We start from the raw sequence: 26,921 nt of genomic DNA, 5'->3' as shown, positions 1-26,921 counted from the left end.
ATTTATCAGTTTTATCCTTAGTGACCCATCTTTCTCTGAAAAAATTGTCCCTGCTCTCTTCTAGCTAACTTATTGCCCCATTTTTTGTTGTTGTTGAATGGCTAAAGTGAACCTATTCTCATATTCAGCATCCGTCTACTAACTGCAGGTTATCTACTTCCCTGTTTTGGTTTCTGTGCTGTTGAATCTGTTAATTAGAGAAGCCCTCCTGGTAAGAGATGCTATGAGTTCCATTTCCTTCATTAATAGCAATTCTTTGGGCATCGTCACTCTGTTTCAGGAGGAGTTTTATGCATCTTATTAAACCATTCATATCTAACTTCATCCTTGGCAATGAGAAAACTTCACTCATTTGCCACTAAATCTGTTGTATTAGTTGTGAGCCAGCTCTTTCACCAGGCTATAAATACTCATTTTATAGGGGATAAGAGAGGACTTGTCCAGTCTTGAAGGCACTCTAGGCTCTTTTAAGTATGTTCTAAGTCTTTCATCCTAGTGTGGAAATAGACAAAGGCCAGTACATGAGAACAAGCAAAGTCTATTTATTCAGAGTCTGCTATAGTAAAGGAGTCAGCTACCATCACTTGCATTTGGTAGAGATTCAAGAACAGGCAGGGTAATGTAGATGCTTTATAATGAAATAAAGGAAAGGTTTCAGGTATGCCCTGACTGTAGGTCATTGGCAGGCAGAAGCTGAAGGTGGGCTAACCAGTAGTAGGATACACTATGTGATTGGTTAGGGAATGTATTAGTCAGCCAAAGGGGTGCTGATACAAAATACCAGAAATTGGTTGGTTTTTGTAAAGGGTATTTATTTGGGGTAGGAGCTTACAGATACCGGGCCATAAAGCGTAAGTTACTTCCCTCACCGAAGTCTATCTCCACGTGTTGGAGCAAGATGACTGCTGACATCTGCCAGGGTTCAGGCTTCCTGGGTTCCTCCCTTCCAGGTTCTTGCTTCTCTCCAGACTTAGGTACCTCTCTTCCTGGGGCTCTAGCTTAAGGCTTCAGCATCAAACTCTAACATCATAACTCCAACATCAAAAAGCCCTCAACACTGTTCTTTACCATGCCTTTTATCTATGCGTCCCCACTCACCAAAGGGTGGGGACTCAATGCCCTACTGGCACAAGAGGTTTACATAATTAATTAATCGAGTAAACCTATGAATCCAATATAATCTATTATTCCCAGAGGAAAAGATCAGTTTACAAACATAATCCAGTATTTCATTTTGGATTTCATCAATAATATCAAACTGCTGCAGGGACGCTTATTTGCCTTTCTCAGTTTGGTCCTAAATTGGAAGCTGGGACAAAAATTAGGGATGCTGACAGTTATTGTTTAAGACCTGGCCATTTTTGGCACAATTACCACAATATTTGTCTTTTGGCTCCTTGAACTGGTTTCTCATACTGTAAGTCAGAATTCTATTTCTGTATATGGCCTGGCCATTGTCCGGTTCAATATTCAGTATATCTGGATAACTTCTTAAAGTTCCAATTTTATTTTCATTACCATAACTGTCTATTCCATTAGTATATATTAATCAAGCCAGATCCCCTTCTTCTATCTCTTTGGCAAATTCTTTCTTATGGTTAGTAACTTGAGCAGTACATAAGCCTTTACATCCAACCTCAACAGTCTTAAATCCAAGTCCAAAACCCTCGAGTGATGATAATTGCCCCATATGTTAGGCTGGCTAGTTATGATCCCCACCCTTTTATTTAACAATTTTGTAGTGCAATACTGTGAATTTATTTAAAAATAACCTCCAGGAGCCTTTCTTTCCTTTTTCTGCAACATAAAAGCTTTCTGGCAATAAGTTCATATTACTTTATCAACTTCCATTGAAAGTGATCTGTTTCCTCTTTTTGTTTTTCAACCAGGTAAATACAACCCGCTTGGTTGCACCAGATGTTAAAAACTGACCTAAGTTGATTTAGCTATTCAGCAATTGTCAGTACTTTTGGTTGTTTTCACTAGCTTTTGAAATTAGAGCTAGTTGGTGGTTCATTTGTCTGCTTCCCCACAATCTTTCTGTAAGGTCATGTGAAAGCAAATCTGGGATCCAGTTTTGCCAAAGAAACACTTGTTAACAAGTAGGCAGTTAGGGAAATGGACTTGGCCCAGCAGTTAGGGCGTCCGTCTACCACATGGGAGGTCCGCGGTTCAAACCCCGGGCCTCCTTGACCCGTGTGGAGCTGGCCCATGAGCAGTGCTGATGCGCGCAAGGAGTGCCGCCCCATGTAGGGGTGTCCCCCGCTAGCGTAGGGGAGCCCCACGCACAAGGAATGCACCCGTAAGGAGAGCCGCCCAGCGCGAAAGAAAGTGCAGCCTGCCCAGGAATGGTGCCGCCCACACTTTCCCGGCCGTTGACGACAACAGAAGCGGACAAAGAACACAAGATGCAGCAAATAGACACAGAGAACAGACATCCGGGGGCGGGGGCGGGGGGGGGGGCGCGGCGGGAATTAAATAAATAAATAAATCTTTAAAAATAAACAACAAAAAAAACACAAGTGGGCAGTTAAAAAATGATGATATCTCTTCTAGTAGCTCAAGAAAAGTCCCACTCTCTGCCATTAGTTCCCCTGGCCATTACCTGATGGCGAAATCAGCCAGCTTTGTAGATGGTCTACGGAAAAGAGTTACCATGAAATGAAGTGACACAAGACAGTGACCTTGAGGACTAGAGTTATTAGGCTGCTGGGCTTAACAAATTTTTAAACCTTGTTCATGCAGGGGAAGTGGGACCTAAGTGTGTTTATAACCACCTACATAATTTGAACACCATTTATTTCACCAATGAAAAAATGATTTCTAACTTCCCTTATCCTGATTAACATATCTTCAGAGTATAGATTTTTATATCCCTATTGGAGGTACTTAATAATCTCCTAAGGATTGTGGATTCCTGATTAGGGTAAATCATATGCTACCTAACCACCTATAAGGTGTAGATGACAGTTATCTTGGATACATTCCAATTTTTATCACTGAAAATATAAAGCAAGCCATATAATTAGATATCAGTTACATAGAAAGAAACTTTAAAAATCTGAGCTTTTACTACAGTATAAGGCAAACTTTTAAGTGCATGTACTTTGCTTCAGTAACAGCTCATCTACCATTCAGTGGTGACCCTACTTTGACCCTGAAGAAATCTAATCTCGTCTCCTCCCTCATCAAAACAGGTTCTTGGAAAAGAATTTGGTGAACTCATTCACACTGGACTTAATAACCTAGTGGGAAAGGGGGTGGAGCAAGTGGAAAGTTTGTGTGCTAAGCACTACAGGTATTTACATAATTGAAGAGGCCCCAGGGAAGAATAAACAGTTGAGCAAAATTCTACCATTCAAGTTACCTTTTACTGAGCACGTACTATGCTTGCATTCTGACATATATTTTCTATATACACTATCTTATTTATTCCTCACAATCTCCTTGTGAGGTAGGTAGCATCATCTTTATTTTACAGTTTATGATACTGAGGCTCAGAAGGGTTACATATCTTGCCTATGGTCTTTTCACAGCTTTGCAGAGATAAGGTTTCTTAGGGCTTGCATTTTCTTAAATATACTTTTTTATTTTTTAAAAGATAATTAGATTACATAAATGTTACATAAAAAATATAGGAGATTCCAACATGCCCCTCTCCCTACCCTCCCACATTTTCCCACATTAAGAACATCCTTTATTAGTGTGGTACTTTTGTTACAATTGATGAACACATTTTGGAGTGTTGCCACTAAGCATAGATTATAGTTTACATCTGTCCCATGAGATCTAAGCCCCCTCTCAATTAGAGGCAGAGTGGGCATCAACATCCCAGAATCCTCAGGATTGGGGAATGAATGATGGACTAGAGTGGACTTACTGTTATTCTACTATAGACTTATTGTGATTCTAGCAATGGGAGAACTTTTATCACTTATGTGGCAGTAGTGGCCCCTGCAGGTTCTGAGGGTAGGGAGAGGGAAAAACAGGTGTAATATAGGGGCATTTTCAGGACTTGGGAATTGTTCCCAATGACATTGCAATGACAGAAATAGGTCATTATATATCTTGCCATAAATTACCAAATTGTGTGAGAGACAGGGCTTGCATTTTAACAGTGAGCAAAGCTTTAGGTCATAGGAATTCGTTTTTTACTGTGAAATTCAGGCTTCAGTGAACTGGTGGGAAAAGTGATTATCACATTAAACAACTGATCTCTCTTGTAGAGGGAGATCTCAGTGAGGAATTTGCAAGAGCTCACCCTCCTCATACATATTTACACTTGCATGCGCACGCACATCCATGCACACACACACGTTCTGCTTGCATATTAGGTAATATTACTCTACAGGAGTGCTGTGTTTGTAACGTTATGAGAAGTCTTATTAATTTTTTACAGAGAATTTATATAAGGCCTAGTATAATACCTTTCAACTTGCCTTTCTTCTGCAGTCAAGAGGTCTTTGGGGCCCTTATACAAATCTCTTTGTGGTGAACTTTCCTTTGATTTCATGATAAAAACTGATTCAGTGTAAGTTTTAAATGGACTCTCACACATTATTTTGCATAGATAATTTTTCAAAGCTCTGCATTTCATCCTTTTTCTGATTGATCAATTGGCCAAAAAAAATCATTTTCCAACTTATTAAAGTGGTCATTGAACACACACTGTTAGCCATTATTTCATGCCGATTATCACCAATGTGATAGTAGTTATTAACAATTTGTTGGCACGTTGTACCTTCATTATTATGATGATCATTATGTGTATAATCCCAAATAAGTGGGGCAACTGTGGACTCTGCCTATTGGCAATTACTGTCAGATGCAAAAATGTTATGGAATAAAGGGTGGAAATTTTATTTCTGATTGTATCTCATTTTCATGCTGTCAACTCCTCCAGACACATAGAAATGGTAGATAAAATTGAAAAAGAGTAAATTAAAACAATATATTTGTGCTCAGAAACAAGATAAGTATCTCTCTGCAAGTGAAGCTGCAGCTAAGTATCTGGATCCTGAAACAGATTGCAGACTTGAGGATTTTTTTCCCCTCAAGGTAAAATGTATTAAATTGAAAAGGCTCAGCTTGATGTGGGGAACCAGATCAGGACTCGGTGTGTTTTGGAAATAAATGAAGACCAGCCAAATGAGAATAAGTAGAAACTATTTATTTAGAGCTTGGTATAGAAAGAGTTAGCCACCATTACATGTATTGGGTAGAGACTCAAAGTTTCATAGCCAGGATAGGGACTACTCGGTCTTCTGTCTTCATTAGCCTTGATGCCCCATCATCATTCTCAGCAGGAGCTCTGAGCCTCTATTTCAGAGTGGGGGCTGCTATATAGGGAGAGGGTGAAGAGAGTTTGAGGGGGAGAACAAAACAAAACAACTGTCAGTCTAGATGAGCCTCCAAACCAGAATTCCAAAATTTGTGAAGAAATATAAAAACAACATTAGCAATTTGGATATGAAAACACTTGAAACAAACTGAAAAGTAATCCAATCATAACTTTATATTTAGCATGTTTGGAATCTCAAAGAGATAAGGGAAAGATAAAGGTCTGTATAAAAGAGTAAGAAAGTATGACATAAAAGCAGGCAGAAGCAAGACAAGAATTGGTGGAAGTAACAAAGAAGCATTCTACCAATCAGAAAGTCTGTATATAAAAATTGTAGCACTTAGACACTGAAATAAAGGGATAGCATTTATATAAATACAGTAGTTAAACCAAGAAATTTTAGAAGGATTAGCATAATCTAGGTGACTGAAATGATAACCCCTTAATTCCCCTTCCTTACTGATTTCCCAGAGAAGTTAGAGTAGCCACATGAAGACATGCAGTACATCTGTAATTTTAGATTGTGTTAGAGCAAATTCAGCCACTCTAAAGTTCTGTGATTCTGTGATCATAAGAAATGTATGCACAGACTTTTGATCATATAAAAAATATCCCAAAAAATTTATTCTGCTACCTGAAATAATCATTCTCCCATTTATAATTTTAGACTTTCTATCATTAATAATTATGAAATTTGGAACTGGGTATGTGTTTCTTCACAACCTTAATGGGCCTTTCAGTATTTCCTTTTATTAGTTTAAAAGCAGTTTAGAAAAAGAATACTATGGCAGTTCCCCTGATTTTCTGTATATCATTCAATTTCACTCTCATGATGTTTACACTGAGCTATTCAAGGGGACCCACGTAAGTTCCCTGGGTTTTTCTGCCTGGCACAGAGAATTGGAGTCCATGCCAAGTTTTGGATCACACAAGGGAAAGAGCTTATTAAGCTGGTGGAGGTCAGGAGAAAAAAATTGTCAAATCTGCCTCCCTGAACAAAGAAGGATAGAACTTTTGTTATTTTCAGACAAAGAGGTTGGGAATAGGGATGTTGGGATGTCAGGGGATTGATTGATTTGTTTAATTGGAAATGTATAAATACAGGTACCAGAGGCTGGCTGGGGTAAGCATATGAGGTTACAAACTGGGTCCTAAATTTCTTAATTATCATCCATTCTGAAATGATAAATTCCAGCTAGATAACATATAAAGTTATAAATAGTTCAGTCCACACAGGATAATACTGAACTAAACATTTGGCTAGATTAATACATAAAGTTGTAAATCACCTAATTAAAATGACTAAACAGAACAGGCTATCAGGATTTGTTAAGGATTGACAAAATCCATGCAAGGTAAGAGAAGGGAAAGGAAAACAGGAATTTACTTTGTGACTAAAGACAGTTTTTGGGTAATAAATAACAAATATAAAGCTACATTGCTAGGAGTTAGGAAGGTGAGATTACATAGTTAAAATTAAAATATCATTTATTAACTAAATCTAAAAAGACTACAGTGTAACATATATCACATAACTGCTTTTAGTCTCTTTCAACATAAGGTCTAGAACAGTGAAGACTGTGACTTACTGGTTGTTATAAAAATTGTAAAAGTTAACTTCTATTTTATAAAAATAATAAAAAATATTTAATAAAATTATAACTGGCCCCAAGTATATCTAAAAGTGGGAAAATTTATTTCACTGAACTGTGCTGTTCACGTTCCTGAAAATACCCTGTAAGATATTCAGAGCTCCAGAGGAAATGTATCATAAAGTAGATCTAAATGACTTAGAAATGGCAAACACTTATTTGATTGCAAATAGTTTATTCTTACTTTCCACGTAGCCTAAATCAAAAGAGGCCAGAGTATATCCTGGAGTGTCTCTGATGAATCTGTTAACAAGAATATTAGACACTTTAGAACAATATATTGGTCTGCTTCACACAATAATGGAATTATTTTTATTGGAATATTATTTTGCAATATAAATTTAACACTTTCTAAACCAATGAATCTATGCTGAAAATGAATTCAGTGTATCTAATTCACAGTATTTTTCTTGATGAACACCAAATATTTTCTTCCATTTCAAATAATCCTTAGCCATTAGCCTATCCAAATGGCAACGTTTTCCCACTAATTAGCATTTCCATTTTTCTCATATATTCTCTTGTTTCTCCCATCCTTCATAGATGAAATCAGGTGTCCATTTTCCCCTCTTTTATTATTGATAAAATTAGATCCTTCTAAGATTTGTATTCTTTATTTTTACTGCATAATGGTTATGATGGTTAGGCTAATGTGTCAACTCAGCTAGGTAATTGCGCCTGGTTGTTTGGTCAGGTAAACAGTGGGCTAAGTGTAATACAAGGACATTTGCCATCAGCAATGAGTGATGTTTTATCTAATCAGTTGAATGCCTTAAAAGGGGAAGTGATGTCAGCATTCAGAGAGAATTTCCCAGCTCGTCATTGGACCACCAACATCTCCCAGAAAATCAGCAAGGACTTTCATTGGACGTTCATTGGAGCCCCTGGTTTGCAGCCTGCCTGCAGAATCTAGACTTGCATCCCCACAATCACATAAGAGAATTTTATAAAACCTTTTACTATTTCCAGATATCTCTTGTTGATTCTGTTTCCCTGGAGAACCCTGACTAATACAGCAGTGTTCTCTGCTTTGCAAATTCAGTGACTTTATGTTATCTATTTCAGGCTCCTATACCTTTATTATATAACTTCTGAGATATGGTTGGTGTCTCCAGTTTTCTTGTCACCATTCAATCTTGAAAACTGAATTACTTCCTCACTGCACCATTAAACTTACTTGCATCTAGGTTCCCAATAACCTTATAATTGCTAAAACCAATTGTCTTTTCTCAGTTTTCACCTATATTAACGACTTTGGAATCAAACGTTGACCAACAAAACCTCAATCTATAAATTTGAATCCTAATCAAAATCCATTTGGATTTTGTGAAAAACTCTGTAATTGTCAGATAAAACAAAACAGCAATGGTATATTGCTTTAAACATGTTACCTTGGCAAAAATTAGACAGCAGGATAATACAAATTATTGGCAGAAATATGTAAATATAGGAACCCTCAGGCATTGCTGTTGGGAAGGTACATTATTCAAGTCATAATGGGGAGCAACCTGGCATAATTTAAAGTAAGCCTATTCTAATATAGAAATTCAGCTCCTGGATATATATCCAAAAGAATTTCTCACACAAGCCCTTCAAAGAACATACACAAGGTTGTTCACTCTTGTACGTTTTTGGTAATGGAAAGTCTGAAGTCATTTGGATATTCACCAGGGCAAGACTACAGTGGTAAAAATATCAAAGCTATAAGGGGGATGTGGTAGATTGAGTTATGTACCCCAATTTAGAAATGTCCTTGGTCTTGATTCGTATTCCTGTGGGTTTAAACCCATTGTATATAACGTCTCTTGAAGATGTTATTTTATTTAAGGTGTAGTCCAACTGAATAAGTTTTGGCCTTAATCTGGAATACTGAAATATTTTATAAGAAGAAGAAATTCAGACAGAAATAGAGAAAGCCATAGGGAGAAACTGGAAGTCAGAAGTCAGTGGAACCCAAAAGAGAAAGAAGAGGACATCAACATGTGTGGTCAGGCAGGGATACAAGCCAAGGAACCCCAAGGATCACTGGCAGCCAACATCAGAATGTTATAGATTTTGGGGAGAAATCATTGCCTTGCTGATGCCTGTACTTTGGACTTTTGGCTTTAAAACCAAAAACCAATAAATTTGCATTGTTAAGCCAATTCATCGCATTATACTTCTGATCGTACCTGGGAAGCTAAGACAAGGTCCATGCCCTTGAGTCCCTGTTCCCAGTCATTGGTTGGAGGCCAGCTCCTGGGAGGGGGAGCAACCCTGGGGAAAGCAGTTCCCTGAGGCTGAGGGAAATTTTCTTTTAATGGATGCAACTGTGAGATTGTAGCAGTCAATATTTCCAATAGTTTGTGAATTGGGTGGCTGGGCCCTAAAGAAGGCATCAAGGTAGAGTACTATAGTGTCCATTACATTATACTTTGAAAATATACCTCAAATCCAACACTTCACACCAGAACCGGCACTACCATTCTCAAATTAGCTTGTTGCCATTGCCTCCTAACTGGTATTTCTGCTTACATTCCCATACCTCTGCTGTTTCTTCTCCTCGCAGTACTTTGAAATATCATTTTAAAATCTGTCAGCACATGCTACCTCTCAGCTCAAAGCTCATCATTAGCTTTCTGATCATCTTCCACTAATTTTAAAAGCCCTTGTCAAGATTTGTATGATCCTTCATGGCCTGGCCCTTGTATTCTCTCTGACTTCATCTCTTACATCTCTTCTTTCTTACTCCACTCGAATCACACTAGTTTTCTTTCCATTGCTCAAACATCCTAAGCAAACTCACATATCATGATGAGTTTGTATATAATGTTCTTTTAGCCTGGAATGTTGTTCTCCATAAACCTGCATGGCTTACTCTCTGTCCATATTCATACATGTAACTTTATATCACCTTATCAGAGATGCCATCTATGAGCAACCCATATAAAATAACAATCTACCCCTGTCATTCCCTATCTTAACTTGCTTGTCTTTCTCCCACAACACTTATCACCAGCTGTTATATCACATATTTACCTGTTTATTATTTTTCTCACACCACAGCAACATAAGATCCATGGTATGAAGAACTTTATCTTTGTTCTCTGTTGTATCTTCAGTGCCTGTGTCATAGTAGATGTTCAAAAAGTATGTATCAGAAGAATGAATATACTGATAAGCCAAAATTCTTGAGGAATATTTTCTTTTGGGGAATTTTCAAATTTTTCCAGTTCTAAATAACTTGGATATTAGTTTTATAAAAGAGAGGCAAACAATGGGAATGAAGATCTAAGTCTAGCTACAGAACCTTTTTGAAACTTAATCTACCAGTTGCCCAATGAAATATGTAGCAGAGACTGCTAACATTTCACTGAAAATTGGTTTCCTCTTCATACTGTGCACATAGATAAACTACATTCCCCAGTCTCCCTTACAGTTTGTTAAATCCATGTGATTGGGTTCTCAGCATTGGAATGTGTGCAAGAATGATGTATGATATTTTGGGCCATAGTTTTTCAAGAAGTGGGTTTGCCCTGTGTTTATTTCCCTATTAGCTTTATGAAGATGACAATGAGCCTGAATAATGGGAGAGTTGCAAGATAGAAGTTTTCTAGATCCTTGGAGTACCACATGGAAAAGAGTTACTACCCTCAGACCAGAAATACCTACCTTGGACCATCGCTTTAATGAGAAATGTACTTTTATTGTGTCTGAACTTTGATACAATCTGGGATCTATTTATTATGGAAGTTTAACCTACACTAATAAAATATCCCTGCAATAAAGTGATAGAGATGAGGACACATATAGATATAAACTACTAGGACATGTTGCCAGGTCCTAGAGCATAGGCTGCAGCAGGATGGAGGCTGGGAGTAGGTATGAAGAGGATTCTAGGAAGGTAGAGATAAGGGGTGGGGGAATGAAATCACCTCTTTTTTGGACTCATCTGTTTCCAAGTACATATCTTCTCTAGTGTGCTATTGACCACAGGAAATTTCCTACTAACTTGTATTCCTAAAATTACTGACTTCTCTTTTCATTAGTGTGGTAGGTGAAAAGTACCAAAAACCTCCATCCCCCAAGATAAATAGCTACAGAGGAGGGGCAAGATGGTGGCAGAGTAAGGCACTCCTAGAGTCAGCTCATCCTACAGGGCAGTTAGTAATCACCCAGAGTTATCTAAATCACCTGTTTATGGGTCCCAGGAGACCAGGAAAGCATCCTGCAACATCCTTGAAAGAATGGAAGGAGGGGACTGCCCATCTGCAGTGAAGATTTACAAGTAGAGAGATCCAGCCATGGAGTCCAGTGCCCAGGGTGCAAACCGCCTGGGGAGTTATTCCCTGGCTGGAGTTGGAAGCTCCATTTCCCCAAAACAGGGGAGGAAGAGATACATGGGCACCAACTTCAGCTATTGATCAGTAAACTGTGCAGGCTAAAGTATAATCCTAAGGACAGCTAAAGTTTAAACCTGTCCAAGTGAGAAAGAGGCCAGTAGTCAACATTTTAACTCTGTCCCCAACATGAGGGGAAGAAGGGCTGATTACAATTCAAAGTGCTGGTAGGGACCGGATTCTTTCCACCCAGATTGGATTGCACCTCTAGCCTGACCCCCGGCCCCAACTCTGGCAGGGAGAAAGCTGGGGGCACCTGCACCAGCATCTCTAGGAAACTGCAGACCATGCTGCAGAAGTCTGTGCCCATCTTCCACTGATGGTGCAAGCCAGCTCAGGAGCTATTTCGTGGCTAGAGTTGGAAGCTCCATTTTCCATAAACAGAGGAGGAAGAGACAGTTGGCCACCAACTTCAGCTGCTTATTAGTAAATACAGCTGGCTAAAGTATAATCCTAAGAATAGCTAAAGTTTGAACATGTCCAAGTCGTAATGAGCCCGATGTTTGCCATTTTAGCTATGCCCCCTGCATGAGGGGAACCGTGGCAGACTGAAAATCACAGTGAAGTTAGGGCTGACTTCTTTCCACCAAGATCAGATTGCAGCCATAGCCAAGGTTCCAGCCCCACATCCAGTAGGGAAGAAGCTGGGGGGACCTGCACCAGTTTCTTGAGGTAACTCCAGGTGCTTTTGGCCAACACAGACTGAATAGTCAGATACCTGGGGCTCCAATCCTGCACCGCAATAGGGTAGGAGAGGAGCTTTGTTTCCCTGGCCTCTCTGGGCAACTGAAGGCATTTTCAGCCCACACAAACTGGTATGTTGAGTGCCTTCTATTCCATCTCCACCTCTATCCCCCACCCCATAGGATAGGAGGGGTCTGGTGATTCCTTTGCCTCTTAGGGCAACTGCATGCACTTTTGGCCTGCACAAACTCGACTGTTTGGAACAGGTGACTCCACCCCCACTTTCAATAAGACAAGAGAAGGACTGTGTTTCCCCAAACTCTCTGGGTTACTGCAGGTGCTTTTGGCCCACACAGACTGAATAGTCAGACACCTGTAGCTCCATCCCTGCCCTCAAGGAGGAGCTGGGTTTCCACAGTCTTTCTGGGAAATGGCAGGCATTTTCAGCCTGCATGGCCTGGACTGGTACATACCTGTGAATCCTCCCTACCCCCCAATAGGAAAGGAGGAGGCTTGTATTTCCTCAGCCTCTCCTAGCAATGGCAGACACTTTTGCTGTACACAGACTGGACTGTTGGATGCCTGTGGATCCACCCCCATACTCTAATAGGATATTAGGGGTCTGTTATCTCCACAGCCTTTCAGGGCAACAGCAGCTACTTTTAGCATACAGTGACTGAATTGTTGGGTGCCTGTGGATCCATCCCCATCCCTTAATAGGATAGAAAGGGGCTGGTGTTTTTTCAGCCTCTCTGGGCAATGGCAGGCACTTTTGGCCTTCTTAGAATGAATTGCTGGGTTTCAGTATTTCCTTTCCCACCCCCTGAAGGGCAGAAGGGACAGTACCCCCTAGACCTCTCAGAGTAACTGCAGGTGTGTTCTGCCTACATGGATTAGATGGTAGAGCACCCCAGAGGGTCCATCTCTACCCCTGACAGGGAGTGTGGCGCTGGTACTACATCTATCTACTTGGGCAACAGCAGTCATTTTAGACCAGCAAAGTTTCCCACACATGCAGCTCCCTCCCCACCCCAGGTAGGGGAAGAAGGGGTGTGAACGGTCATCAGTCTCTCTGGGTACCTAAAAACAGTCTTGTCCTGTACAATTTGGATTATTACACATGGCTGCAGCTCCCCTGGCAGAGGAGAGAGGTGGGAGAAGCTTCTTTAATTCCTGGGACAATGTGGGAAGCTCAAGCCTACACAGCTTACAGCACCAAATACATCCTCAACTGTTACTACACAACCAGCAAGGGAGAAAAGACAAGAAACCCCTAAACTAAAGGGAGAAACTGCACCCAGAAAAAAAACTACTGGTAAGCCAGTTGCCAAGACACCAACAAATGATTGCAATCCATACCTAGAAACAGGTAGATATGGCCCAGTTAAAGGAACAAGATAAGCCTCCAGATGACATAAAGGAGTTGAGACAACTAATTATAGATGTTCAGACAAATCTTAATAAATTCAATGAAGTGGCTAAAGAGATTAAGGATATTAAGAAGACATTGGGTGAGGACAAAGAAGAATTTGAAAATGTACGTAGAAAAATAGCAGATATTGTGGGAATGAAAGGCACAATAAATGAAATTAAAAATACACTGGAGGCATATAACAGTAGATTTGAAGAGGCAGAAGAAAGGTTTGGTGAGCTTGAAGACATGGTCTCTGAAAATGAACATACAAAAGAACAAATGAAAAATGGAAAAAACTGAACAGGCCCTCAGGGAATTAAGTGACATCAAGAGACATGCAAAAAGTACATGTCATGGGTGTCACAGAAGGAGAAGAGAATGGAAAAATGGCTGAAGGAATATTTGAAGGAATATTGTTAGAAAATTTCCCAACCTTGTTGAAAGACATAGATACCTGTGTACAGGAAGCACAATGTACTCCCTTCAAATTAATCCAAATAGAACAACTCTGAGACACATACTAATCAAATTGTCAAATACCAAAGACAAAATAGAATTCTGTGAAGAGCCAGAAAAAACCAATGCATAACTTATAAGGGATACCCAATAAGATTAATTGCATATTTCTCATTAGAAACCATGGAGGTAAGAAGGCAGTGGCATGATATATTTAAGATACTACAAGAGAAAAACTGCCAACCAAGAATCTTATATTTGGCAAGATTGTTTTTCAAAAATGAGGGCAAGTTTAGAATATTCACAGATAAACAGAAATTGAGTTTATAATAAAGAGACTGTCTTTGCAGAAAATACTAAAAGAAGTGTTACACCCTGGAAAGAAAAGACAGGAGAGGGAGGCTTGGAAGAGCATCTAGGAATGAACATTTTATCAATTACAGTAACTAAAATAGTCAAAAGAGTGGTGAAAATAAAATATGACAGATAAAGCCCAAATGTCACAGTGGATAAAATAAAAACTGCCTTTATAGTAATAACAGTGAATATTAATGAATTAAACTCCCCAATCAAAAGTCACAGACTGGTGGAAAGGATAAGAAAATATGAACCATCTATATGCTATTGAAAAGAGACTCACCTTAGACCAAAGAAACCAATAGCTTGAAAGTGAAAGATTGGAAAAAAAAATTCCACATATGTAGAAGGAAAAAAAAGCTGGAGTAGCTATATTTATATTAGATGAAATTGACTTTAAAAGGAAAATTGTTACTAGAGACAAGGAAAGACATTACATATTTTTTACAAAGGGGGCAATTCACCAGGAAAAAATAACAATCATAAATGTATATATGCCTAACCAGGATGCTCTAAGATACATGAGGCAAACACTGGAAAAACTGAAGTGAGAAATAGATATCTCTACAATATTAGTTGTTAGACCTTGCTACAATAATAGTTGTAAACTTGAAAACACCACTCTCAGCATTGGATAGAACATCTGGGCAGAGGATCAGTAAAAAAACAGAGAGCTTGAATATTATGATAAATGGAACTAAACTTAATAGACACATACATTCTTTTCAAGTGCTTATGGATTTTTCTGTAGGATAGACCATATGTTGGGTCACAAAGCAGATCTCGATAAATTCAAAAAGATCAAAATTATGCAAAGCACTTTCCCTGATCAAAATGGAATAAAGTTGGAAATCAAGAGGCAGAAAAAGGAAACATTCACATATATTTGGAGATTAAACAACGCACCCTTAATAATCAATGGGTCAAAAAAAGAAATTTGGAGAGAAGTGAATAAATATCTCAAGATGAATGAAAAAAAGCCACAATATTTCAGAACCTATGATATGCAGCAAAGACAGTGCTGACACAAAAATTTATAGCCTTCAATGCTTACATTAAAAAAGAAGAAAAAGCTACAATCAATGACCTAACTACACAGTGGAGGAATTTTAAAGGAACACCAAACTAATCCCAAAGCAAGTAAAAGGAATGAAATAGTAAATATCAGAGCAGAAATAAATGAAATTGAAAACAGAAAATCATATGCGAGAACTAACAAAACCAAAAGTTGATTCTTCGAGAAGGTTAACAAAATCAATAAAGCCTTAGCTAGACTGACAAAGAAAACAAGAGAGAAGGTGCAAATAAATGAAATAGGAAATGAAATCAGGGACATTACTACTGACCCCACAGAAATAAAAGAGATCATAATAGGATACTATGAACAAATGTATGCAAAAAAAATCTAGGCAATGTAGAAGAAATGGAAAAATTCCCAGGAATGTAAAAGCAATCTACACTGAACCTAGAAGAAATTAAAAGATCTCAAAAAGTCAATCACAAATAAAGAGACAAACAGTCGTCAAACAAAGAGCCCAAATGAAAAGTCCAGGACCAGATGGTTTCACAGGTGAGCATTCAAAGAAGATTTAATTCCAATTCTATCAAGCTCTTCCAAAAAAATTGAACAAGAAGGAATACTACCAAACTTATTCTATGAAGTCAATATCACCCTAATACCAAAGCCAGATTAAGATGTTATGAAAAAAGAAAATTATAGACCCATTTCACTAATGAATATGGATGCAGAAATCCTCAATATAATACTTGCTAAACAAATCCAACAATGTATTAAAAGAATTATTCATCATGATCATGGTTTTTGTAACAGACATGCAAGGGTGGTTCAACACTAGAAAATTAACCAGCATAATACACTGTATTAATAAATCAAAGAAGAAAAATCACATGATCTTATTGATTGATGCAGAAAAGCATCTGTCAAAATACAGCACCCCCTCTTGATAAAAATACTACAAAAGATAGGATTGAAGGAAACTTTCTCAACATAATAAAGGCAATAGATGAAAATCCCGCAGCTAACATTGTACTCAATTTTGAAAGACTGAAAGCCTTCCCGCTGAGATCAGGAAAAAGACATGCATGCCCACTGTCACCACTCTTTTTCTATATAGTGCTAGAAGATCCAGCTGAATTAATTAGGCAAGAAAAATTAATTAAAGTCACCCAAATCAGAAAGGAAGAAGTAAACTTTCCCTATTCACAGATGATATGATCCTATATCTAGAAAGTGCAGAAAAATCTACAACAAAGCTGCTACAGCTAAAAAACTATTTCAGTATAGTGGCAGGATATAAGTTCAATATGTAAATCAGTGGTGTTTCTTTACAATTGTAAGACACAAACTGAGGAGGAATTCAGGAAAAATATTCCCCTTACAATAGAAAGTAAAAGAATCAGCTATTTAGGAATAAACTTAACCAAGGATGTAAAGAACTTGTATTCAAAGAATTACAATGCATTGTTAAAAGAAATTTTTAAAGACATAATTGGAAGAACATTCTGTGCTCAGGGACTGGAAGACTCAATATCATTATGATGTCTTTTCTACCCAAACTGATAAACAGATTCAATGCAATCCCAATAAAAATTCCACAAACATTTTTTAAACAAATAGAAAACACAATAATCAAATTTATTTGGAAGGGTCCCCGAATAGGGAGAAACATCTTAAAAAGGAAAAGCAGTTAGAGGACTCTCACTTCCAGACTTTAAATCATATTACCTAGCTGCAGTGGTGAAAACAGCATGGTAGTGGCGTAAAGATAGACACATAGACCAGTGGAACTGGATTGATGGTTCAGAAACAGACTCTTACATCCACGGTCAAGTGATTTTTGACAACCAAATCCACACAGCCTGGACAGAACGATCTATTCAACAAATGGTGCTGGGAGAACTGGATATCCATATCCAAAAATGAAGATTCCCTATCTCACACCTTATAGAAAAATTAACTCAAAATGGATCTTAGACCTAAGTATAAAAGCTAGAACCATAAAGCTCCCAGAAGAAAGTTTAGGAAAACGTCTTCAATACCTGGTGGTAGGTGGTGTATTCTTAAACCTTACACCGAAGGCACAAGCAACGAAAGAAAACATGGATAAATAGGATCGTCTCAAACTTAAACACTTTTGTGATCCAAAGGACTTCATCAAGAAAGTGAAAAGGCAGCCCACTTAATGGGAGAAAATATTTGGAAACTATATATCCAATAACAGTTTGATTTCCATTCTATATAAAGAGCTCATACAACTCAGCAATAAAAGAGTAAGCAATTCAATTAAAAATGAGTAAAAGATTTAAATAGACATTTCTCCAAAGAGGAAATGCAAATGGCCAAAAAGCACATGAAAAAATATTCCATATCACTAGCTATTAGAGAAACGTAAATCAAAATGACAATGAGATATCATCTCATAGAGTGGCCATTATTTTTAAAAAAGTAAACAGTAAGTGCTGGAGAGGATATGAGAAATAGGAATACTCCTTCACTATTGGTGAGATTGTAAAATGGTGCAGCCTCTGTGGAAGATAGTTTGCTGTATCCTCAGGAAGATAACTATAGAACTGCCATATTATCCAGCAATTCGTCTACTAGGAATATATCTAGAGGAACTGAAAACTGACATAAACAGACGTCTGCACAACAACGTTCATAGCGGCATTATTCACAATTTCCAAAAGATGGAAACAACCCAAGTGTCTATCACCCAGTGAATGGATAAACAAAATGTGGTATATTCATATGATGGAATACTATGCTTCAGTTAAGTGAAATTAGCTCACTTATAATAACACGGATGAACCTTGAAGACATTATGATAAGTGAAGTAAGCCAGACACAAAAGGATATATAGTGCATGGCTCTTTAATATGAAGTAAATATGAAGAATAAATATATGGAGTTAAAACCTAAAGTATAACTCAGCTAAGATGGAGGTGAAGAAGGACAACCACCACACCATGGAGCCTAGAGTGATTACAACTGAAAATGGGAGGATTGCATCCAGCATCCAGGTGGAATCTGAGCCTCCTCTTGACATAAAGGTGCAATGGACACAACCAATCCAGTGTCCACATAGAAGAGGTGGCATTGGATTGGGAAAAGTGGACATAATGGACAAAGGGTATGGGGAAAGGCAGGAAGAGATGAGAGGTGGAGGCGTCTTCGGGACATGGAGCTGCCCTGGATGGTGCTTCAGAGGTAATCACCGGACATTGTAAATCCTCACAGGGCCTACATGATGGAATAGAGGAGAGTATGGGCCATGATGTGAACCAATGTATATGAGGTGCAGAGGTGCCCAAAGATGTACTTACCAAATCCAATGGATGTGTCATGATGATGGGAACGAGTGTTGTTGGGGGGGGGGAGAGGGGGGCTGGGGGGGTGGGGTTGAATGGGACCTCACATATATATTTTTAATGTAATATTATTACAAAGTCAATAAAAAATAAAAAAATTATAAAAAAAAAAAAACCTAAAGTATAGGTTATTAGGAGATAAGAGGAGGGTTGAGAAGAGTTACTGATGCTTAGTGTATGTAGAAGTTTTAATTAACTGTAAAAGTGTGAAAATGGATAAAGCTGATGATAACATTATATTGAGTAGCAACTGGTTTATAAATAGATTGTGGCTAAAACAAGTAGTCTAGGGATGTAAATTTCATTTGAAAGAGAGCTAGACAATAATTTACAGACTGAATAACACAGTGAACCTAGAGGTGGATGAGATTTGTGGTTGATAGTACAGATGCAAGAGTGTCCTTTTGTGAGCTAGAGTGGATGTCTGTTACTATTGCAGGGTGGTAGGAATGTGGAGAAGCATAGGAAAAATACAATTGGTGTGACCTATGGATTGCAGTTAAGAGCACAACTGTAATATTCATGCATCTATGAATGTACTGTGTTGATAATGGGGGAGTATGGAAAAAGTGTGCCAAATGTATGCTATAGACCATGGTTGGTGGTAATAGTCTGATGATATTATCTCATAATCTGTAACAAATATTCCACCATGGTGTGCTGTGTTGGTGAATGGGTGTTGTATGGGAAATCTGCACATGTGCATAATTGCTTTGTAAGTTCACAACCTCTGTAAAAAAAATACATACATATATATATATATATGGTGGTTTTGGGGAAAATGCACCAGATGTAAGATATGGCCTCTAGTTATTATTAATATTTTGATGATTCTCTTGCATAGTTTGTAACTAAAGTTTCACAACAATGCAAGGTATTGGGGAAGGGGTGATATATGGGACCCCTGTATGATGTTATACATGTTTGCTTTGTCAGTTCACAACTTTTAATATACACTATACTATTGTTCCTGTATGTTCATATATGAATGATATACTTCAATAAAAATATATTATCAAGCAAAATAGCTACAAATGATAGCCACATCTGAATCCCTGAAACCTATAAATATTACCATATTTGGAAAAAGTCTTTATAGTTTGATAAAGTTTGGATCTTGAAATGGAGAGTATATCCTGTATTATACAGGCAAACTCTAAATGCATTCACATGTATCCATATAATATCCATGTAAGAGGGAGGTAGACGGAGATTTGATGACACACCAAAGAGGAGAATGAGATGTGACTACAGAAGCAGAGATTGGAGGGGTATGGCCACAAGCTAAGGACTGCTGCAGCCACTAGAAGCTGGAAGAGATGATAAATGAATTCTCCTCTGGAGCCTCAGGAGGGAGTGCAGCGTTGCTGATGCCTTGATTTTGGCCCAGCGTTACAGATTTTAGGTTTCTGGCCTCCAGAACTGTGAGGGAACACTATCTGTTGTTTTAAGCCGCCAAGTGTGGGGTAATCTATTAGGGCAGCCACAGAAAAGCAATATACATACTTTAATAATATATATTAAATAAGAATGATAATATCTACTCAGTGTATCATTAATAAAGTATACCACCTTTAAGTCTCCTTTGTTACTTTTGTCCAGGGTTTGAACAATGGCTGACTTTAGAGCTGGGCCCCCAGTGACCCAAAGAAGCTAATCAAAAGCAGCAATCCACGATCAGAACACTCCCCCACCAGATCTTGGGGAGCTGGATTTTTATGCCCCTTTCAGGCATCAGCAAACTACACCAAGGGCCAGACCCCACTGCTGCCTGACATGAGAGTGGGGGATTGGTAACAGTAACTGCTGTTCAGAGAGAGCAATTTACTGATGTTTATTGTAATTTACCAACATCCTCCTCTTGCTCTTCCCAGCATGCTGTACAGTTTTCTACTGGACTCTGGAGTTTCAGAATTCTTTATGCAGACAATTCCTGCCTGATTAATAGTTGTTCTGTTGGAGGGACTTATTCCTGGAGTTTCCTACTCCTCCATTTTCCCACTCCCTGCACTTTGAATACAACCTTTCAAAATCTATCTTTGATCGAACTACCAGACTAATTTGTTCTTTGCTAATAAATTCCCCCCATATAGAAACCCTTCAATGGAACCCTAGGGTCATATGAATATCCAGTCTCCTCACATTATTTACTGGAACACTTAGAGCATGATATGACCCCTTGATAATCTCTTCTATTTTTCTCAACACATCTCCTAACTCACATAGCACCCTCCCCACCACCCCCTGCAAAATATCCTTCGGCCACACTGAATTACTTATGACTTGCCTAACATACCACACTCTCCTGACTTTTATCTTCCTTGCTTTCTTACACACACCCTTCCTTCCACCTAAAATGCTCCTTCTCCATCATTTCAGGACTCCATGGAAGGTCACTTTTGTGCTCTTCCTTATCACCAAACACCGTTTCATCATTGCCTTGCTAGCTTTACCTCTTAGTATTTTCTTTGCCCCCTACTTGACAGAGAATAAGAAATGTGGCTTTTCCTTTCTTTATCCCCAGTATCCACCACAGAGCTTGGCATAGTAGGTACTTGATGATTAATTATTAATGATGATTGATTAGATGTGTAAGGCACATGTCCTGCTTTCAAGATTTTACAGTCCAGTGTATTCCAGGCACACTACACAATTTAGTTTGTTAAGAGCTACTGCACAGTATGAGGGGAATGAGGGATATGCTAATCCATGGTGACTAGAAGTCTCTGGGGAACACAGGATATCCCAGACATTCGATATATGTAGGGGATTTGAATCTCTGGACTGATAATATGACACCCAGGCCCAGAGCCTCAACAGATTTCAGCTCCTACACTTTGACTTATTGGACTTACTCCACTCAGCTAACATGGAGTTGAAGAAGGTCAACCACCACAACATGGAGCCTAGAGTGTCTACAACTAGAAGCGGGAAGAGTGCATCCAGTACCCATGTGCAATCTAAGCCCTCACTTGACATAGGTGTGCAATGGACACAACCAATCCAATGTCCACAGAGAAAATGTGGAATGGGTGTGTGAACGGTAGCCATGGGGGCTGCTGGGTGTGGGGAACGGGAGGAAGAGATGAGATGTGGAGGCGTTTTCGGGACGTGGAGTTGTCCTGGATAGTGCTTCACGGACAATTACGGGACACTGTAGATCCCCCCAGGGCCCACTGGATGGAACGTGAGAGAGTCTGGGCTATGATGTGGACCATTGACTATGGGGTGCAGTGATGCTCAGAGATGAACTTACCAGGTGCAATGGATGTATCACGATGATGGGAGAGAGTGTTGCTGTGGGGGGAGTGGGGGGCGGGGGCGGTGGGGTTGAATGGGACCTCATATATTTTTTTTAATGTAATTTAAAAAAATAATAATAAATAAATATTTAAAAATAAAATAAAATAAACAACTAGCTTATGCTTAAAGATTGGTAGTGCCATGGGATCACTACTTAGAGTGTATTTATCTTGAGGGTATTATGTCATGGTGTAAATTCCTAATGTTTGGGTTTTAAAAAAATCAGCTAAAAATGTATTTTTCACATGGGCTGCCATTAAGTAACATCATGCTAATTTCATGCTTAAGACTAAGTTGAGTTATCATATTTGGTGGAAAAGTAAGGCTGTGTTTTTTAAAAATCTGGACTTCATATGAAATTTTGTCTATCATTAACCCAGGAGTCATATCACCTTTTGCTGTGTTAGCAGAATTCCATTTTCTTTCATTTATCCTCTCTCAAAGAATGGGATCTTATCCCTCTCTTGGGGATAAATCTTGGTAAGTGAAAAACAAATCTGTTACTGGTTAATTGGTGGGCATTTAACCCATTTATTGATAATGAGACATGAGTGGGACCCAGCTAGAAGCCTTCTGGGGCAAGCTTTCTCATTCCAAAAACAAACACATGAAGGGAAGGCAATTATCCTGCAGTTAATTGAATTTACACGTGATGCTTGAAGATACAGCAGCCATCTAATGGCAGTATGGGAAGCTAACCTGAAAACAATCTCCATAGGTTGAGTATGGCAAACCCAACAAATGAAGAGAACTGTATTCCTATATAAGTGACTTTTTGGGATGGTGGACTTGGCCCAGTGGTTAGGGCATCCATCTACCACATGGGAGGTCCTCAGTTTAAACCCCGGCCTCCTTGACCTGTGTGGAGCTGGCCCATGCGCAGTGCTGATGCAAGCAAGGAGTGCCCTGCCACGCAGGGGTGTCCCCGCGTAGGGGAGACCCACGGACAAGGATTGTGCCCCATAAGTAGAGCCGCCCAGCGTGAAAGAAAGTGCAGCCTGCCCAGGAATGGTGCCGCACACACGGAGAGCTGACACAATAAGATAACGCAACAAAAAGAAACACAGAGTCCCGTGCCACTGACAACAACAGAAGCAGACAAAGAAGACACAGCAAAATAGACACAGAGAACAGAAAACGGGGGTGGGGGCGGGAAGGGGAGAGAAATAAATAAATAAATAAATCTTTTTAAAAAAATAAGTGACTTGTTATAAGAGATAACTTTCTTTAATGTTTAAGCCAAATTAAGTCAATTTTTTTCTTACTTGCAAGTGAAATCATACTGACTGATACACTGGGATAAACTGACAGACTGAAAGAAAAGCAAAGAATAATTTTGAGAGGACTAATGCTGGCAATTTGGAAGATACCCATAAAGTGGGCCTTTTCCATTTCCACAGTGACCAGGCACCACATGCATTGGTGAATAAGTGAAAGCAGTACAATTGTGATCAAACCTTATCCAGTTGTCTTCTAGAATGGGATATTTTGTACAGAATCTTTAGAAAAAAGATGCAAGTTTCAGCAATAAACATGACAAAATATGTTCAAGATGGAATTTTAAAAAGCACTTCCTTGTATATCCTGAAGTGTGGCAATAAAAACAGGCCACAGAGTTTATTGCTTTACATTAACAAGTATGTGTAGGTGTTTCCTAGGACTGTTATAACAAATTGCCACAAATTTGGTAGCTTAAAACAAGTTTCTTTGACTCACAGTTACCAAGACCAGAAGTCTGAAATCAGTTTCACTGGGCATAAATTAAAGATGCTGGCATGGCTACACTCTCACCAGAGGTTCTAGGGGATGATCCATTTATTATTTCTTCCAGCTGCTGATAGCTGCTGGCATTCCTTAACTTGTGGCTGCATCACTGCAATATCTCCCTGTGATCATATTGCCTCTTCATCTTCTATTTGTTAGACCTACTTCTGCCTGTTATAAGGATGCATAATGAGTGCATTTAAGGCACACGTGTATAATAGTATCTTATTCATATCTGCAAAGACCTATTTTCCAAATAAAGTAACATGTCCAGGTTCCAGAGATTAAGACCACACTCACACACACACACACACACACACATTCACACATATGTATTTTAAAATCTATTTCTCTCTCCTCCCCCCCAGTTGTCTGCTCTCTGTGTCCATTTGCTGTGTGTTCTTCCGTGTCCGCTTGCATTCTGGTCAGCAGCACTAGGAATCTGTGTCTCTTTTTGTTGCATCATCTGGCTGTGTCAGCTCTCCTTGTGTGCAGTGCCACTCCTGGGCAGGCTGCACTTTTTTTTGCACGGGGTGGCTCTCTATACGGGTTGCACTCCTTGTGTGGGGGGCTCCCCTACACAGGGGACACCCCCGCATTACATGGCACTCCTTGTGCACATCAGCACTGCATGTGGGACAGCTCACCCCACGGGTCAGGAGGCCCTGGGTTTGAACCCTGGACCTCCCATGTGGTAGGCAGATGCTCTATCAGTTGACCCAAATCTACTTCCCAGGACCCCATATATTTTGAAGCCATTATCTAGACTACTACTCTATGCATCTGTACTCTCTATTTATCTCTTTCTTGGGCCTTCTACTTGATTGCTTTCTCTCCAAGTTATTTTCAGGCATGAAGGTCAACTTGCTGTTTCTCTAAAAGCCAATATGGTTAGCAAAGAACAAGGTGCATCTTTTAATAGGGAATACTTGCAGAGAAGGTAGAAAGTTTTTTCCTGGTTATAAAGTTTTTTCTTGAGAACAGCATTCTTTTAGGATAGTTATGTAATGGAAAAATCGTTAAACTCAGACTCATAAGATCTGATTTCTTAAAGAATATTTGATATCCCTCTTATTTCCTTGACATCAATCTCATGCATGCTAACTTGAAAATTGTCCCTTCACTCTTTTTAGCCTAAGTTTCTTCTGCTGCAAAATTGACTAATCTCTTCTAACTTCAGGATTCCATGATGCTGAAAATGATGGGCATGCTTTGCAGCAAAGGCTTCTTTTCCCCTAACCATGGTAGGAGATTCACTTACCTCTTTTTCTTTCTAGGTACATCAGTTTCTGTGCACCCTCCCAGATGTGTGCCCTGTAAATATGGGAACCAAAGTGGAGTCACTGTGCTGTGTTGGAGCCATATGCCAAGGCATTACTGACAAAACCGGTCAGGATTAATGACCCCCAGGGGTCCTCACAAAATCAAGTCGAAAACCACTCTATAGAAGCTCTTTCACAACCCAGGGAAAAGGGGACTTCCCTTGAATAAATAGCCCTTACTGATTAAGAAATCACGGAACAAACTACACGTCTTAAGGGAAAAAGTATTGCTAATGAAATCAGAAACCTCAATGAACAAAATATATAGCAAGCTAAATAGATGTCAAGAGTTAGTGAACTGGAGGATAGATCTGACAAACCACCTAGAATGAAGAGAAGTAAAAATACAACTTAAAACTACAAAATTATCTGGAAAAAGGGCACCATAGACAAAGTTAAGAGAAAATCTACAGTTTGGAAGATGATACAATTAATAAAACCAGTGAAAGTTTAGTTTGTGGTGTTTAGCAATATGGGGAACATGGATGGGGAGTATGGTGTAGGAGCAGATTCCTGGGTAGGTAGAAATCAAGAGTTTGGTTTTGGTGAAGTTAAGAGCTTGAGATATTATGTTATAGATTAGGAATATCTATATAGATGTATATTAAAAGATATCAGATGTAGATATCATGTAGCTAGAAAGAAATAGACACTTGAAGTTTAGTGTAGAGGTCTAGGCTAGAGATATGTATTTAGAGTATTGGGCACATGGAAAAGGATGGGTTTAGATACTCACATACATAAAGGACTCAGACTCCAGGTGGTGGGTTTTGGGGGAAGACAGCTAAACAGAAGCTAAGCAACTTTGAAGGAATTTACCATAAAGGAAGATTAAGTTTGGCCTGGTAACACAAGATTGAAGAAAGGCTCGGCTCAGTTGTGCATAAGGGCAATCCTTCTGACAGCCTCCAGACTCTTTTTTAGAGACTTGTAGCCATATAAACTCATTTCTCCTTTCCATTTCCCCCTTACATTAGGTCAAACAGCATTTTAAAGTCATGTTATTTTATGTAGACAGGGATATTCTGCTGATCCGCATTGAACCTTCTGTACAAGGTCATTTTCCAGTTGCATCATCAGTTGGTAGTTGATAGTGATCCCTCGGTGCCAGGGAGGCTCATCCCCGGGTGTCATGTCCCACGCTGGGGGGAAGGCATTGCATTTACATGCTGAGTTTGGCTTTGAGACTGGCCACATTTGAGTAACATGAAGGCTGACAGGAGGGAATTCCCAGGCACAATGCTGCTTTAGGCCTTGTTCTTATTTTAGGCTTATCAGCTCACAAGTATAGTCATTAGCATCAGGGGCTCACTGTTGAACCCTCACTCCCTCCCGGTCCCCGCCGCTGCACCTGGGAGACTGTTGCTGCTCCCCTAGGGACCACGACAGAGCACCACTGGCCAGGAACCCTGTACCCCCCCTGCTGTGGTTTTTAATTGTTGCCACTATGAGTATATCCAAACATTACCATGCACCCTGGACATATGTTCTGTACAGCTCCCTGTCAGCCATATATCTCCTGTCAATGGTATCCCATACCAGTATTCCTCCGTTGCCATTGTTGAACTACTCTGTGATCCAGAAGTCCCTGAAATTTGAAGCCCAATATAATGTCAGGGTCCCTTACTAGGAAATGGCATATAGCGATGGGTTTAAAGGTTAGATAAAGAATACGTGTTGACTTGGAGAAAATTCTACATCCTATCTTTTCCTTTTTTTTTTTTCCCCTAATTATTGAACTTCTCTTCACAGGAGCCCTAGACCACAGCAATGCATATATATAATATACAGCACTCCCATACATCCACCACAAAACCTTTTCCCTTCCACAGCGATACTCTTACACCCTATTCACATCAT

The 26,921-nt window shown here is 39.2% G+C and overlaps 1 long non-coding RNA gene across 2 annotated transcripts in view; it reads left to right on the top strand.

Annotated features, from left to right (window-relative positions):
• LOC139438085 (uncharacterized) overlaps nucleotides 1-25,252 on the top strand; it is a 131,405-nt gene extending 106,153 nt beyond the window's left edge. For both annotated transcript variants that reach the window (XR_011647972.1, XR_011647973.1), the window contains exon 3: nucleotides 25,017-25,252. This is a non-coding gene — a long non-coding RNA (uncharacterized lncRNA). The remainder of the gene's footprint in view (nucleotides 1-25,016) is intronic.
• Nucleotides 25,253-26,921: the final 1,669 nt, after the last annotated feature.

Source organism: Dasypus novemcinctus, chromosome X (assembly GCF_030445035.2).
Source record: "Dasypus novemcinctus isolate mDasNov1 chromosome X, mDasNov1.1.hap2, whole genome shotgun sequence".
Taxonomy (NCBI): domain Eukaryota; kingdom Metazoa; phylum Chordata; class Mammalia; order Cingulata; family Dasypodidae; genus Dasypus; species Dasypus novemcinctus.
The sequence above is the reverse complement of the archived record's forward strand: the minus strand, read 5'-3'. Positions and strand labels throughout refer to the sequence as shown.